The 13813-nt window shown below is 33.6% G+C and overlaps 1 long non-coding RNA gene across 4 annotated transcripts; it reads left to right on the top strand.

The window, feature by feature from the left end:
* The first annotated feature begins 262 nt into the window (after positions 1-262).
* Positions 263-13161, top strand: LOC110007790 (uncharacterized). Of its 4 annotated transcripts, none has more exons than XR_016053922.1 (5): positions 269-600; positions 722-834; positions 976-1153; positions 2143-2262; positions 12437-13161. It is a non-coding gene; the product is annotated as an uncharacterized LOC110007790 (long non-coding RNA). The 4 variants fall into 4 exon arrangements; XR_002281987.2 differs by lacking the exon at positions 12437-13161 and adding an exon at positions 2340-2783; XR_016053921.1 differs by lacking the exon at positions 2143-2262 and having other exon boundaries at positions 263-600.
* The last annotated feature ends 652 nt before the right edge of the window (positions 13162-13813 follow it).

Here is a 13813-nt window from a genome sequence, read left to right as displayed (position 1 = left end):
TTAGGGTCAGTTTGGATTTACCTAAAATTGAAATATTTTTTAATTTCATTAAAAAAAAAAAAAATTTGAGATAGCAACTAAGAACGGTTTGGAAATCCCCATTATATTTTATTCCCTATCAAACCAAATTATGACGTTACCTGTAACCATAACTGGAAAAAATTTGATTTTTGACTCATTTTTTTCGCTTCCTTCGTCGTGAGTTCCTGTCCAACTTTCCCGATTCGAGTAGCACTTACAAAAGCTTCTCTTACACTCTTAAGCAGGTATCATAGCTCAAAAGGTTTTCAAAAGCCTCTCTATCTCTAACCCAAGTCCTATTCAAAAGATTTATCACAATACTTTGCGGGAGCGGTCCTCCTCTCTATCTTTAATCCAAGTCCTAACCTCTATTCCCTATTCTGTTTTATTGAGGCCTACCATTCCTTCATTGTTTCTTATAACTTGTACCATATCTTCATTGTTTCTTAGAACTTGTATCTTTGGCAGGAGGACCCTGCTCTAGTTATCTCAATACAAAATTAACTCTCTCTGAGCTTTTTGATTGGTAAAGATTAGAAAAAGAAAATTATTACAACGTCAAAACATTTATAGAGAAAGGTTTGTAAAGAATGTATGATATTGGGGACTTTACCAACAAGAACCAATATAGATTGTAGATTTTTTGAGAAATAAATGGGGATTTATACAAAATGAGGGCTTACCATTCATCTCAACACAGGTAGTGGTACAATCATCACTATTCATTGTGGGTGGCAAGAAAAGTTATTACAACATCAAAACATTTGCAGAGGAAGGTTTGTAAAGGATGTCTCACCTTTTTTGCCCATCAAGGTACTCTCCCTCTATAGAAATAAGTTTTATATGATATTGGGCACTTTACCTCTAAGATTGAAACGAATATAAATTGTTGATTTTTTGAGAAATAAATGGGGATTTATACAAAATGAGGGCTTACGATTCATCTCAACACAGGTAGTGGTACAACCATCACTATTCATTGTGAGTGGCAAGAACACTCTTACAAATTTTCATTTTAGACAAAACCTTGCTGCTACACACTCTGAATGTGAAATCAGTGACCGACCATCAAGCAAAAATAAGCACAATCTTTGTCATTTCAAAAGTCTGCAAAATCTACTTTGGTGAAGTGGTAAGTTTTCCTAAACCATAATTTCTATCTCCATGGATATTATCTCATTCATTTGGTACTATGGCTGCTTGATTTCTTGTCTCTCTCTTTGAGAAAAACCAACTTATTTAAATCTCTCTCTCTCTCTCTCAGAAAAACCAATTGATTTAAATCGCTCTCGAAGAAAAACCAATTGATTTAAATTTCTCTCTAAGAAAAATCGACTGATTTGTGAGCATGTGTTATGCTCTATGTTTTGGTTTTTTGTATGAGAGATTATGATGTATTAGAGTGTTTGATTAATATTTTGAGAGAAAATTTTAGGCTAATTACTGTTGATTACAACTAACCAGTTTCCCCCTCATTTTTTATTAATTTCTAACAATGTTGTATGATAATATTCTGAACTGATAAATAGTTGCATCGACCTATACATTTGTTCACAACCTTTTTATCATGAAGGTATAAGTGTATAATATGAGATAGCTACACAAAATCTAGTTTGCTTTTGATGCCCCTGTATGTGAATTGTGATATATGTGAACTTCTATAGCGTCCATTTTATATAAAGTCAAGATTGTATGATAATTTAACAAGTGTTAGAGGGTATCATTCAGCCTAGAGATGTCAGAGCAACCCCCAACCTCTCAAGATCCAAGCAAGGCAAATTGGAGTGCAACTCGCGATGAATTCGTAGTTGAACAATTGAAAAAATTATATTTTGCTGGAAAGCAGTCTGATATTGGATGGAAAAAAGAGGATTGGAGGTCTGTCTTGGATGCATTTAATAAAAAAATTGATGTTCAAAATACCGTACAATAATTAAAAACTCGTTGGGCTACACTTAAGAAGCAATATTTTATTGCGAAGAATCTTATTAACCAAAGTGGTTTCGGTTGGGATGACCATGCCCATGTTGTAACTGCTTCGAATGGTGTGTGAGATTGATATCTGCAAGTAAGTTTTCAGTGTTGATTATTCAGTTCTTTATTTTTCTTTGGTTGTTGTAGGAATTTATCTATGCAAGATGTTTGGAAAACTCACATATCTAAACAAATAGGCCCATCCTGCAAAACCATTTAGAAAGGCGAGCTTTCTCCGTTATGATCAACTTACCATACTAGTAAAAGGTAAGTCTTTCTATTGTATTAATAATATTTATTTTACACTACAATTCTTATTAGAATATGACATTTTATGCCTATAGGTAAACATGCCACATGGAAACGGCAATTATTGACTGTTTGTCAAGAGTCATTAGAAGATGACATAAGTGAATATGAAAATTCAGCAAAGTCCACAATCAGACCCACATTATAATGTAAATGAGAATGATTTGAGCTCTTCAGATAATATGCCTATGGTATGCATACATGGAAGAAATACTTAAAGGTTATAGGGAACGATGCCTTCAAGTTTGTCGTATGGAGTTAAATGTATTTCAAAACTTTTGTGAGATTCTTCAAAGTAGACATCTTCTGAATGATACTCGAGGTGTAAAGGTTGAAGAACAGTTGGCAATGTTCTTATACATCATGGGGAAGAGCTCAAACAATTGCACAGTCCAAGACCGGTTCCAATACTTAGGTAAAACTGTTAGTCGCCATTTTGAGAGAGTTCTCACTGCAATATATAAATTACCATTCGATTATGTTCATCTAACTTCAAGTAGCACACCTCCAGAAATTTGCAAAAAAAACATGTATTATCCTTTTTTCAATGTATTTATTTTAAATTTATGTATCTTTCGATAATTTTGGGAAATTGATGATTAATTTTAAATGAAGTTTTCTTGCTTTACTTTTTGAAGAATTGCATTGGGGCAATAGACGGTACCCATATTCATTTGAGTATTGGTATTGAAGAGCAAGCTCCATATTAGACTAGGAAAGGCTTTTTATCACAAAATGTAATGGCAGCTTGTTCTTTTGACATTCGCTTTGTATATGTACTTGCTGGGTGGGAGGGATCACCATCGGATTCTTCTGCTTTAAAGCTGCACTAAAATCTGGTTTCAAGATTCCTAGAGGTCACGGTTATTTTACTTCCCTTCAAAATTTTTATATTTGGTGGAATATTTAAATTTCATTTCAATGTTGTTAATAAATGTTATATATATATATATATATATATATATATATATATATAAAACTTTTGTCATTTATATGCATTCAGATAAATATTATCTTGTCGATGCGGGTTATGCGAACACACGAAACTTCATAGCTCCATTTAGGGGTGTGATGTGTCATTTGAAGGCTTATGGTCGGGGAAATTTAGTCCCACAAAATGTAAAGGAGCTCTTCAATCTTCAGCATTCATCTCTTCAAAATGTTAATGAACGTGCATTTGGTGTGTTGAAGAAAAGTTTTTCTCTTTTAAAAGTGGCAACAACATATCCTTATGAAACACAAGTTTAGATAATTTGCAGTTTACATATTCATATCCGAACTATAACATGTGGTGATGATTGGCTCTATGAGAAGTGTAATAGGGATCTTGCACGTGGATCAGTTGAAAGAACAAATATTCAACATAACGATGTAAACCCTCAAGCTAATAAAAATGATGGTGATGAACTGCGAGATTGTATTGCTAAAGCACTTTAGGATGACTATTGTGCTCACTGTTGAGTATAATATGGCATATCTATATAATTGGTTATAATCATGTTTTCCATTACTCTCTTTTGTGGCAAAATTTCCAATACTTCGGATTATAATATTAATTACTTGGGTTATCGTTCATGGGTTATGGAAATAGTGTGAAACTCTCATTTTTTAAAATATAATTGTTCATTCTCCTCTCTATGCCCATGGAATCATTTATATTTTTCCAAATTATATGTTTATCAAACGCATGAAAGAACACAATTAAAAATCAAGGTTGGTCAAATATTTTTATGTAATGAGAAAAAAAAAAAAAAGAATTTAGAATTTATTGCAACACATCAAACAAACATATCTGGCAAATAAAATTTTCTTATCATATTTTAATAGATATCCAAACAGTCTACCAACATAATAAATAAAACGATAATGTTTCTCAATTGAGGAGGAAACAAATTGTATTTTTTTTCAATGTGAATATTTTTTTCCTTTGACATCCAAACTGGGCCTTAAACTTTATAAATAAAGATGAAAATAAATTTTAAGGCTATCACAGGCTTCAAGTATTGAAACCACATTTCTCGTCACTAATGGAAGGTAGGCCCTAATTTGATTGTTTAGAGCCTAGACTCTATACAAACCGCACCCTTTAAGTATAATGCAAGCTTTCTACTTCCCCTACTGCATAAAACTATATATTCCCCCGCTATCCAATTGTCGATTCTGAATAGATAGATGAGATGGCCCCAATCACAATGTCGCATCTTTATACTATTTTATTTTTAAGTTTTTTTCTACACATTATTTTGACACTATATTTTGGACATCCACTCCTCTTAAACTTTCACTTGTAAAAAATATAAACAAAAATATTTTCAATATAATAAAATAACCAAAATACCCCTAAAAGCTTTAAGACGTATTTTAGTCATTATATTTTATCCAAAAATTCTTTTTAATATTTTTTTTAGGTGCACCCTATTGAGAAGATGGTATGTATCAAATTTTTTTTATACAATTTATATAAAAAAATTAAAAATAAAATACTCTAAGGCATTGGATCTAGATCAAACAATCAGTAGCTCACTTGATCTACATTAGATAGCTAGATGGGGGAAGTATATATCTTCTATGCTGCAAGGGAAGTGTAGAAACCTTTCCCGTCAGTATATCAATTTTTTTTTTGTCCTTTTCTTTTTGAAATCTGAAACGCCATCTTATAACTACAGATGAATATGTATGAAATAATGTCTGCCTATGTTTTATCAAGTTTCTGCGCCCACGTGTGAATCCCGAAGTAGAAGTATTTTTTGGAAAGTTATGTTAAAATATTGAATGGGGATTGTCCAAATTTTAAACGTTTTGAAGTGTAAAAATTAAGGTTTAAAAAAAATGGATCAATGATTTAGATTGGCCACCCCAAAAACGGTGTCGGATTGGTGGATAGGAGAATCGGGTGAATCTGCGGGTTTTGCCCAAATAAAAAAATAAAAAAATTACTATAATTTCTCAAAAATCTAGGTTTTTGGGTTTCTACAAAAATAATGACAATTGCATTATGTATGTTCATTATTGTATCAAAAGTATGTAAATATTGTAAATTTGTCTTGTGTTGAGTGTTTGTTCTCTATTAAGTTCATTTTATTGTCAAAATGAAATTTTAAATGTAACTCAAGACAATAAAATGATTATTTCTAATTCAATTTATTTATTTATTTTTATATTTATTTAAGAGTTTGAACTTTTAATAGAAGCTATATAGAACAAGTTTAGTGAAATAGGCTATTAATAGAGAGATTGAGAGAGAAATTTACTGGAATTGATTGTTTATTGAGAGAGATGGATGCCAAGGAGGGAGAGAGAGAGAGAATTTTCATCTTGTAACGTAACAAAAAGCGAAAATCTTGGAGCTCTTTGAAGACTTTTCATCTCATAAAGTAAGAAGTGGGAGAATTATCCCACATCTGACAGGATAAAGAGCATGATGTTCTGTAACGGTCTTCAGGCCCACGCCTTTAGTAGCTTTGCTTGAGTGGTACGCATGCTGAGTGTGCAAATGTTGGGGCCAATTATTTCTTGGGGCTCACTTTACAAATATGGAATATAATATGAAAGGTAGGCACTTAGTTTGTTTTTTTTTGTTTTTTTTTTAAAAGTGCAAAAACGAAAATTCCCCCCATCAAACTGTAACAGGATAGAATCGGCCGGCTCATTTACGACAGAAGCAATCGGTTTTTGACAGAACTAGACAGAAACCCAGCCGGTTCAGAGGGGACCCGGTCGGTTCCCGATATGTGATGGGAATTAGACCGGCATTGATGATTTTTTATCCGGATCGAGCAATTCCAATCCAGATCACCGACTTTTCAAATTTTGGTAAAAATTATTATTCTATTTTTCTTGAAAATAATCATATGGTAATTCTAACACATATTTCAAGATTTTAAATTGAAAACAAGCTTTTTAAGTACCTCTTTAACTCAAGGAGCAAATAGGCAATATGCTTAAAATAAAGCACAGAAAAAAAAGAAGAAGAATAAACCAATAGCATGAGCAAACAATGTCAAAAAATGAAGGAAAAATGTAGCATGTGTCATGGGATGCACATCCACACGTGCCCCTAATACAAGTCACATCCATCTCAAAAACGGATGTGAAAAAAGTATTGGTACCCCCACCACCTTCAAATTAATGGGCTACACATAATAATTCATAAAATATTATTATTATTATTAAAAAAAATTATGATTTTTCCATTCATGTTCGCCATTAGCATGACTATAACTCCCATTAGAATATGTATATACATGGGACATATTGCCTACAATTTCTAGTATGTGAAATATTTGTATTTACTTTATCTCGTGTTTGAATATCGCTCTCTATCTCTCTGTCTTAATATGGTATCAGAGCAGGGCTTGAAACCTTAGGATATCTATTACTTAAAGCAATCTTAGAATCATGACTTTTCTTCATTCTTGGGCTTGAAGTTGTGGTATATCAACAATCTCCTATTCCAAGTAAGAGTATCTCACTTTCTTTTGCCACAAATAACTTTTATCCTAATATCTTTCCATTTCTAGCCAAAAAAAAAAAAACCTACTCTCTAACTTATCCCACACAAATATTCCATACCTATTCCGCAGGGTTTCGAGTTCGAGAGAGAAGGAAAATATCAGAAATCAAGCACAATATTTCCTTGAGAAGTAGTCAATTTGATCACCTAGGATTGATGATCACTACAATTAAGTTGATTGGACAAACTCTTAAGAATAGTCTCAATCTACCAAAATGTTCATAGGAAGCAGAAAAAAAAGGAGTTCTATCACAGGAAAAGTGAAAGAGCCTCCCATAAATGATCCATCCTATAATGAATGAGAAAGTTAGAATTGATAGTAATGGCATGGCTTCTTCATTCTATACAAGCCAAATATCAGTAGGGGACTATTGTTTCTTAAGATTTCAAAAGCATATATGGGAGGAAGTAGCTACGACATACTCCCAACGAAATGCTATGATTAGGATTTACCTGTTGCATTGCAAAACTTCTCATTTGCAATTAGAAGAAATACCTGTGGAAGAGTACTTTGGGATACTAAGGGAAAAGTGGGAAGAAGTAGACCATTATCAACATATTAATCCCACAACTAATTACATTAAAAAACTGGCCAAGCAAAGAAAGATCTTTGTGTCCTTAGCAGGCCTACATCCTGACTTGAACTTCAGAGAGTACAAGCTCTAGAAAAGGACAAATTGTCATATCTTGAATGTGTCTATAATTATGTAAGTGAGGAGGCCAGTAGAAAAGTTGTTGTAGATAAAACTCAATCATCTATCTCTAAATTGTCATATCATGAATGATAAACCTTTGCAACAAGTTTTAAACAACAAAAAATGGTATGAAAGCAGCAAATCATGCTCCACTATCTCCTGCTAAAAAGGAGAAACTCAAATGCTTTCATTGTGGGAAGATAAGACACACTTGAGAGCATTGTTGGGATTTGAATTTACACTTGATACTGAAACCAAGAAATGCAAGTGGCCATACTATATTGAGAGAGGGGGAGGGGGGGGGAACCTGAGCGACAAAATCCAATCAATCCGGCCCAAGAGTTTAGGCCATCAAAGATTTAGAGCACTAGTTGGTTGCTCTCAAGGCTTCACTCAGCTCTAAGTCATTGGTGGAGCAGTGAGGTACATATGCAACTGCAAATCATATTTCCAACTCCACCTCTCCTACCTCTTGGATCTTTAATTCAAGGGCTACTGATTATATAACTTGTAAAAAAGTTGGTTACTTATCTTTTTCTCCTGCTCTTAGTGAAGTTGAAATTGTTAACAGATCCATGACCAGTGCGTCTGGGAATGGAATATATAAATCTTTGTCATCCTTGTCCTTACCCTCTGTAATACATGTGCCTTCTTTTCCTTCTAATCTTCTCTCTGTTAGTAGTATGAGAAAACCACAAAACTGCAGTGTTGTATTTTTTCCCTTACAATGTGTTTTTCAGGACCTGAAAAAGAGGTAGACGATTGGTGGTGGTCGTGAAAACAATGGGCTATACCCGCTCAACACGCATGTACTTCTACTACTTCTAAGTCGCGGGCATAGCCTCTTGTAGCACACCTGCTTAGTCACATGTCTCTAAAATTTTAAAATATTTTTTTCAGATAAGTTTGTTTCTTTGGATGTTGCTCAGTTACAATGTGAGACATGTTATTTGTCTAAACATTGTATAACCTCCTTTTCTTCAAGTGAAAATAAAAGTTTTAAACCATTCCATCTCGTTCATTATAATGTTTGCGGGCCTATTCCTGTTACTTCTACTGTTGAATATAGATATTTTATCTCATTCGTCGATGGCTACTCTCATAACACTTGGATCTATCTTATGAAAAGTAGAGATGAAATATATTCAATAGTAAAAATATTTCTTGAAATGGTTTAAACCCAGTTTGAGACCCGAATAGAAATTTTTTGTTTTGATAATACATGAGGTTATTTAAGCTATAGATTAAAGAATTAAATTCTTGAGCATGGTATAGAAATTAAAACTTTGGGTTTCTATACACCACAACATAATAGTGTGGCAGAATGAAAAAATTGACACTTGTTTAAAGCGGTGAGAGGCATCTTAATAAGAATGAAGGTTCCCAAGAGTTCTTACTGCTGCCTATATGATCAATAGAATACCTATACCTATTTTTGATGGTGCTTATGCTTTCAAGCTTCTCTATCACACACTTCCATTGCTTTCTCTCCTACCAATTTTTTTTCGTTGTTTTCTTTGTGCATATATTGGGGCCTGCATGGAATATCCCAGATGCGTGTTTCTAGGATATTCGAACTCTAAAAAAGAATACAAGTGTTATTGTCCATAAAGTAAAAATAAATATGTCTCAAAAGTACCATATTTTTCTCCCCAAAGAAGTTCAATATCCACTATGTCATCAAACTAACCTATTCCTCTTCTAATGATCGCAGATAGTTCCAGTAATCCAACTAAAAAACATATGGAATCTACTAAAAAATAGCTGAATGTGTACACCTAAAAAAATAAACAAGGGAAGTCTAATATAAACGATCAACCCAAACCCGTTGACTCATCAGGTACTTCTTTTTGTCCTAGCCCTATATTTTCTGAATTCAATTATCGATTGCCATAAGAAAAACAAAAGGGTTTGTACTTCTCATCTGATTAGTAAGTTAGTTTCTTGTGCTTTACTTTCACCTTCTTTTTGTGCATTTCTTTGCTCTACTTCCTCTATTTCTATTCCTACCAAAGTTACAGATGCAGTGGCTCATCCACAAGAGAAAACATCCATGATTGAGGAAATTATTGTCTTAGAGATGCAAGGAACTTGGATTGCAATCGATCGGCCAAAAGGACAACATGCGGTAGGATGCATGTGGGTGTATATCCTGAAGCACAAACCAGATGATTCGATTAAGAGATACAGAGATTCTTTGGTGGCTAAGGGTTTTTACACATTTATATAGAGTTGACTATAAGGGGAATTTTGCTCATGTGGTTAAATTGAAATCAGTATCGGTACTTTTATCTATTCCTATAAATTGGAAATTTCCACTTGACTAACTAGATGTGAGGAATGCTTTTCTCCATGAAGATCTGCAAGAGGAAGTGTATAAGGAATTACCACCAGGGTTTTATCCTGAATGGGAGAAATGGAAGATTTGCAAGTTGAAGAAATGTATATATGGATTAAAACAGTTACCTCGATCTTAGTTCGAAAAATTTGGTATGGCAATATGTCAATTTGGGAGTATTTTTTATCATTATGTATTTGTTAAAAGAGAATCTTGTTCTACCACAAATATTGATAGCATATGTGGATAATATTGTGCTAATAAGAAATAATGACCATGGAATTAAAAAAGTAAAAGAGCTCTTGGGTGTGTTTTTGACATCAAGGATTTTGATCCATTGAAGTATTTCCTTGGAATAGCGGTGTCTTTAAGTCTAAACAATGAATTCTTTTTGTCTCAAAAGAAGTATACTCGTGATCGCCTCAATGACACATGAATTTTTGGAGCCAAACCAATAAAATCTCCTATAGAGGTTAGTCTCAAAATATGTGATCAACAATTAGAGCTTATGAGTAACTTTGGTGTATATAAGAGATTTGTTGGTCGATTTATTTATTTGATTGTCAGCCGGTTAGACATTACATATGGTGTGAGCATGACAAGTCAATTTACTAACGCACCATGCTCACATCACTTGGAGGTTGTTTATAGCATTTTACGATATTCAATTTGCTCAAGGGAGAGGACTTCTTTATACCAGTCATGGTCATCTTGATGTACAAGGTTTCTGTGCTTCGGATTAGGCCTGGTGTTCTCTTAATCAACGATTGATAATGGGTAGTAATTTAGCCCCCTGAAATAGTAAGAAGCAAAGTTTTGTAGTTCGATCTTCACCAGAAGGCAAATGGAGTGCAACATGTAAATAATTTGGCTCCATTATCTTCTTAAGAGATGAGTGTTAATGTGTCGAACTCCTATTCCTCTACATTGTGATAATCAAACGGTAATTTATGTTGCCTCGAATCACATATTTTATGAAAGAACCAAGTATATTGAGGTCAACTGACACTTTGTTAGAAAAAATGCAGCTTCAAGACAATATGTATTCCATTTGTTCACTCCTAAAATCAATTGACAGACATACTTATCGAGGCCTCTAATCAACTTCGATTAAAGGATACTTTGGATAAGCTGGGTATCTATAATATGTATGCTCTAGCTTGGGGGGAGTGTAGTAATTGTTAATGCCAATTAAAACTTGTGTAACAGTTGTAACTCCTATGCATAATAAGCTCCATGTTGTGGCTCTTATAGTGGTATGGGCCACGCCCATTAAAACAAACAACTCCTACGTATAATGGACCTCATGCCCATTAGAACCTGCTGTAATAATTATTGTAGCTCTTGCTTTAATGATTATAAGTCTTTTGTATGTTGACCTACCCATACTGTAATCCTTATAGGAATCGGTATAAATATAGGGCACATTACCCTATAATTTGCAGTGTGTGAAAAATATATGTATTTACTTTAGGTATGGTTTGTATAAGATCGAGGCCCTAAATAATTAAAGTAAGGTGTACCTTCAAATAGTGCCGAAATATGTTGTGTATCAGAAATTTTTATGAGGTCTTAAAAATTTATTTTCATCTTGAATTATAAAATTCAAAGATTACAAATTAGTATAGATCAAGCAGATCCATGAACACTTGAAAATCTTGAAAAGTGATGGTTTGGATAATACATTACAAGATGCATTATTTTTAAAACTTGAAACCTATTTTTTCTCATCTCTATCCATCTGGAGGTCGAGACGATCGAATTGAGGGTCTTTCAACATCGAAATATACCTGTTCTAATGAATTCTTGATGAGCACCTCAATTTGATTGTATAGGGCCTCGCCCTTATATAAACATTTTCCTTTACTTTATCATGTGCTTGATTATTACTCTATATCTCTCTCTTGTTTCTCAATCTTAACATATTTAAATCAGGTGGGACAATCATACATCTTCTTCCCTACTAGCATGCATCAACTTTGTCATTATAGGTGCTCCTGTAGGTGCTTAACTCATATTTTTTAATTTAAACTTTTGTTGTTTAGTTTGGAATCCCTAGATTGATGCAAATCGCATCCGAGACGCTCAAGATTTAGGTTGATTAAATATTTTTTGTTTACTTGTTGTTTTTAAAAATTGATTTCAGGGATGGGGTAGACTTTATTAAATTTTTTATTGGGTTTTTTTAGTTGTTTCTTATTGTTTATTTGGGACTATAAGACTTAGATGAGATTTAGTTATTTTCTTGGACTTTAGTTATTGTTATGAGAGATTTAGAAGGTATTTTCATTTATCATATGACAATAGTAGTAAATTAGCAAAACTTACTTATTCGAAAAAGTTCAAGTCTTGAGGATGGGGGGTTCTTTTATTTGTTTAGAAAATAAAGATGAGGTAATCATGTGAGGTGGATCTCTTCTTTATTTTTAATAGGGCCTACGTGAAGTTAGAGAGAAATAAATGGGAAAGATAAGTATATGGTCACAAGAGAGAGAGAGAGAGAGAGAGAGAGAGAGAGAGAGACTTGCTATTGTCTGTGCGTTATCTGTTCCATCATTACCTCAAACAGGTGCTGTTATTTGGCAGGTTGCTAGGGGGACGATTATTTGGGAAATCTGGAAGGAAAGAAATAGGAGAGTGTTCAAAGGTAAATCGCTATCTTGGGAAACAATCTTAGAGAAGATATTGCATTCGGTATGGATGTATCTATCTGTGCAGAAGGTTGGTAGAGACATTATTGAGATTGATGTAAGGTTGAACTTGAACTCTCTTTTCCAGTTAGGGGTTCATAGATGTAGAGCAATTGGAAGATGGAGTCCGCTTTCTTATGGGGTTTTTAAATTGAATTTTGATGGTAGCTCTCTTGGAAGCCCCGGTATTGCAGGTTATGGAGGAGTTGTGAGAGATTGGGTGGGTCGTGTTCTTTTTACTTATGTGGACCCCTTAGGTGTTCAGACTGCCAATTATATGGAATGTTTTGCTCTTATTCAAGGGCTTAGGCTTTTTATGTCCAATAATATAGGCTCAAATTGTGTGGTGGAAGGGGATTCTTTAAATGTCATTAGCTAGTGCAACAACATTAAGAAGATTCCGTGGGTGCTTTGATCCTTCCTTCTTGAAATATTGGACCTTTCGCGAGCTCTGTCGATTTCCTTTATTCATGTTCTTCGAGAGGTAACTGGCTTAGCAGATTCTCTAGCCAAACAGGGTGTTTCACTTTTTGAGATGGTGGTCTTTGATGTATCTTTTGTTTAACATCCTGTACTTCTTTGCCTTTGATTAAATTTCTGGAATTCTTGTCAAAAAATAAAGAGAAAGCGAGTGAGAGATAGAGGGATTGATGTGGAGAGAGAAAGAGAGATTGACATGGGGAGAGAGCGAGAGAGATTGATGTGGGGGAGAGAGAGAGATTGACGTCGGGGAGAGAGAGATATAGTCATTGAGTTTTTTTTATTTTACTTTTTATTTTTAGCTTGTATTTAAAAAGTGTAACTTTTTTTTAGAAGAAAAACTTGGATATTTGATAGATAGTTTTTATGAATTAATGAAGAAAAGATAGCTTCTTCTTCTCATGGCTTGATTACCACCTTATTTTTTCCATATTTGTTGAAGTTTTACTTGTTTAAGATCAAAAGAAGGCCAGATTTCATTTTCTAGGCTCCTTACACATCAAAGACAGTTATTTTCGAATGATAAATTTTAGATTTTCAATCTAAACAAATCTTTTAAGTTTACAATATGCTCCAGGGAGCACAATATAGTCCTTCTTTCTAAAGCAATTTACGTGTTTATATTTGATGCAGGTAACAAGGTTCGAAACTTGAAGTTCCGTATGGACTTTTGGTTGAAAAAATAACTCAATCTGGAACTTATTATTCCAAACCAATTGATCACTAGAAATTTTTTTAAATATATATGACCTAATTCGGAACTTGAAACTCCAAATGGGTCTTTCATTAGAAA

The sequence above is a fragment of the Amborella trichopoda genome, chromosome 1, assembly GCF_054954075.1.
Source record: "Amborella trichopoda isolate Santa Cruz 75 chromosome 1, AtrichopodaSantaCruz75HAP2 v2.0, whole genome shotgun sequence".
Lineage (NCBI taxonomy): Eukaryota > Viridiplantae > Streptophyta > Magnoliopsida > Amborellales > Amborellaceae > Amborella > Amborella trichopoda.
This window is presented reverse-complemented; position numbering and strand designations above follow the sequence as displayed.